The sequence below is a fragment of the Nannospalax galili genome, unplaced genomic scaffold (assembly GCF_000622305.1).
Source record: "Nannospalax galili isolate Female #2095 unplaced genomic scaffold, S.galili_v1.0 scaffold38, whole genome shotgun sequence".
NCBI lineage: Eukaryota > Metazoa > Chordata > Mammalia > Rodentia > Spalacidae > Nannospalax > Nannospalax galili.
Genome location: NW_008342636.1, coordinates 2,056,836 through 2,061,166, shown reverse-complemented (window position 1 = coordinate 2,061,166; position 4,331 = coordinate 2,056,836).

Genomic DNA, 4,331 nt, shown 5'->3' with positions numbered 1-4,331 from the left:
TAAAAGGAGGAAGTGGGGGAGCACCAGCAGTCCTCTGTCTCTGATTTCTGATTGTGGGTGCAGTATGACCAGCTGCCCAGCGCTTCTGCTGTCACAACACACCGACTGTGATGCATCTCCCAATTGTAAGGCCAAATAAACCCATCCTTAAGTTGCTTCTTGTCAGATATTTGGCCGCAGCAATGAGAAAAACACCCAATACACCATTTAGCTCTGCAAGCACTCTGTTATTTTGGTTTGAGCTCCCCTGTCTTTAGTAATGTCTATTATTTATTGAGGAGTTAATATGTTCCTGGCAGTAATGGGCTAAGTATGATTTTGTCTTATAAAATATAACAGACTTACAATGAGAATATTATAATATTTCCATTTTATGAATGAGGAAAATGAGGCTGAGTCTTAAGGTTATTGCCCGAGGTGTGAGTACTAGTCGGCAACTGAATGGGACCCAAGTGCAGCCCTGCATGCCCACTGCAGTGCCAACATCAAGTTTTGCCCTATTCTCTCTCCAAAGCCTCCTTTGGAACCAGACCAGTCCTCCAGGGCTTCCAGAAAACAAAAGCAGAGGGAGAGAGGAGGAGGGCTCTTTTAAAATAGTTTCTTTGTATGTGTACCTGTTCATGTGCATGTGCATGTGTTGGGATCATGTGCATGTATGTGTACATGTGTTGATATGTGCATGTATGTGTACATGTGTTGATATGTGCATGTATGTGTACATATGTTGATATGTGCATGTATGTGTACACGTGTCGATATGTGCATGTATGTGTACATGTGTTGGGATCATGTGCATGTATGTGTACATGTGTTGGGATCATGTGCATGTATGTGTACATGTGTTGGGATCATGTGCATGTATGTGTACATGTGTTGGGATCAGAGGTTCATTTTCTCAGTTGCTCCCCACCTTATTTTTTTCAGTCATTAAATATCTTAATTAAAAACCCAATTGATCATGTGCATATGTGTGGTATGTGGGCACATGCATGTGTGTATGCATGTGCATGAGTGTACACACGTGTGTGTGTGAGAGAGAGAGAAAGAGACCAGAGGAAGGTGTTGGGTGTCCTCCTCTATCACCCTCTGCCTTGCTTCTTTGGGGCAAGATCTCTCTCTGAACCTGAAGCTCGTGTTTTCAGCTATGATGGCAGCTTTAAAGCCCCAGTGATTCCCTCAGAGCTGAGGTTCCAGGTCTATGAGGCCACACCTGGCCTGCTATGTTGGTACTGGGTCTGAATTCCCATCCTCATTGTTGTGGAGCAAGTGTTTTTACGCAGTGAGCCATCTCTCCAGCTTCCACCTTCTTTTTTGAGATAAGGTCTCTCTCTGAACCTGGAGCTCACTGATTTGCTAGACTGGGTGGCCAGCAAGCCCCAGGGGTACTTCTGTCTCTTTTCTCCCAGTGCTGGGATCGTAGCATGCACCACCATGCCCATTTTTCACATGGGTTCTTATGCTTGTATGGCAAGCACTTTACCCGCAAAGCCATCTCCTCAGTCTGAAAACGGCTCGTTTTGATGCCTCTGCTTAGCTTCATGTCAGACTCTGAAAAGTGCTCTCCATTCAATTGATTTTTATCAGTTTCATTGCTGGCTTTGGCACTTGGCTTCACATTTAGTCAATGTCTAGCTTAGAGTTCAGGCTTTGCTCTTCCACATGCATCCACCATGCCACCTTGATTCTGAATTCATTACTAGCTCATTTTGCTGATATTGCCAAGCTCCTGCTCCCCTCCTTCATCCAAGTTAGCTCAGTGTCACCCGTCACCCTGATCCTTGCTTCTTCTCCTTGTTGTAGGCTCTGCACCTTCCTGGGCAGAAAGGAGGAGGCAGCTATCTTTTCACAGAGCCCACAGAAGTTCCTGAGGTTCCAGCTCCTCTTCATAGTCTCTCTCTCTCTCTCTCTCTCTCTCTCTCTCTCTTCCACCCTCCCTCCCTCCCTCCCTCCCTCCCCATGTAAGGGAGAGAGCCAGAGACTACCCTTGTCCTCTCTTTAGACCACCCCCAGCACATCTTCAATACTTCTTACAGGGTTTTGTGGTAGGTACCAAAACACTCATTTCTGATCTGGGACTCCAGCAAGCCCTGACTCTCTTAACTGTTGTTATGGAGAGGGGCAGTTAGCAGGTGAAAGACCATTAGATCACCCAAACTGGGTTCATTCTCTAAATGAAGTATATCTAATATTCTACTCCGTCCTGGCAACAGAGTCAAGAAGTTTATTTCTGGTACAGAATTGGAACAAATGTTCATCTCACTTTTCAGTGTCCTCTCTTATTTTTCCTCGTTGCTATTTGACAAGGTCCTTGTATGTTAGATATTCAGATTGATGTATATGCCTTAATTTAGTGGAAGCCAATGGACAGGGCACTATATTAGTTTTTTGCTCCTGTGGTCAATTTCAGATGGTTCAGTCCATGGTCTTTGGGCTTATGTGTTAGAACAAAACATCACAGTGTTGGGAGTGGATGACAGAGTAGCTTCTTTACCTCGCAGTGGACTGGAAGCAGAGAGGGACAGGAAGGGACCTGAGACAAAAGATTTACAAGGTCCTGTCTCCGGTGACCCATTTCTTGCAACTGGGCCACACCTTTTAAAGTTACCAGAGTCTCTGAAAATAAGGCTATATGAGCCTCTTGGTGAAACACTTTATATCCAAGCCATAACAGACCCTTTATTGGGAATTAGGGGCTCTGGGCATTGCAAACATTTCATTACTCATAAAGAGATAGAAACATACAACACTCTGACCTTACACAAATGCGGAGATGAGACAAGTGTGATCATGCGTCCATTAAGCTTAGAGATGACAGGTGCACAGGTCATTATCAACCAGAGTCTAGGTCCAGACAAACACCTGCAAACTCACTGTAGCTTCGTATCATTCCTCCCTGCTTGCTGCCACTTCCATTCTTTTCATTTTGTCTCGTTTCCCCTGTTTTACAGTTAAAATCATCTGGGCCAATTTCCCTTTTAAGGTTCTTTCTGAAATGTCTGTACACATATCCCATCATCACAAGCCTTTTTCTTCTCTATATATGCCCTTCAAAATGTCAGCACATTCCATTTCAATCCTAGGGTTTACTACTGGGTCCTTTATCTGTCAATTCATCTGAGGAAGAGATACTCACTCCTTCCCGTCTGTTGGCACCATGACTTAAATATCCTCCTGCCTCTCAAACACTGTGCACTCAAAGTGACTCATTATCTCTTCCTTTTCCTAATTCTCAGTCTTTCCCACCCCTGCTTACTGTGCTCATGCTGTCCTACTCGAAACTGCAGTGCCCTCCCTCCTTCTGTCCCTGCCTTCTCTCCCCTTCCCTCCCCTCTCCTCTTCTTCTCTGCCCCCCTTACCCTCGTTCTCTCTCCTTTCCTCCCCTTCCCTCCTCCCTCTTTCCCTTCTCCTCTCCCATTTTTACCAATTCTTTCAGTATCACTTCTACAGTTCTAGGTTCTTGTTTTAAAGATTTATTTTAAAGATTTAAATTATGTGTATGTGTGTCTCTGTGGGGGAGCATGTGTGTGTGTGTGTGTGTGTGTGTGTGTGTGTGTGTGTGCGTGTGTGCCCACAGAGGTCAGCTGAGGGTGTGGGATCCCTTGGAGCTGGAGTTGCAGGCAGTTGTGAGCTGCCCACTGTGTCTGCTGGAAACCCAGCTTCTGTCCTCTGCAAAAGCAGCATGCTCTCCCTCAACTGCGGAGCTGTGCCCAGCCTTCTGGTCATCTTTCCAGTGCACAACTTCACTCCCTCCTGACTGGACACCATGTTCAGCCTCTTCTCTTTAAACCTGTCCTTCCTAGCAAGGCCAGAGAATTCAGCTCTCATGTTCTTTCCCTTCCCAAACACTTTAAATGGCTTCTGTTTGCCTGAGCCCAGACTTCCTCACAAAATAGATACTTTTCTCTCTTAACCCTGGGACATGTCCCAGCATACCCACCATATACATATACCAAAGGACATTTTCTTCACAGTTCTGTTTCTTTTATATTTGTACTTTTTTTTTTTTTTTTTTGCCCTGGATGTTCAGCTGAAGCCCAGAGATTATGTCTGTTTTGTGCAGTGTTGAATCCCAAAGACCCAAAACAGTGTCAAACACAAAATGGACATGAAGAGGTAAGACATATAAAGGACATAGAAACATTGGAAGAAAGGACTAATATTTGAATCTCTTGGTTTTTTGCTTTATATTTTCTATCGTAATATCGTAAAATGTTTGACAATTTGGGGACTAAGAAAAAAAATTCTCAAATGGTGTCGAGATCCACTAGCTTTTAATTGTTGGCCCTGAGACACTGCAAAATATATGTATGAGGAGGTTGACATTTTCTCTG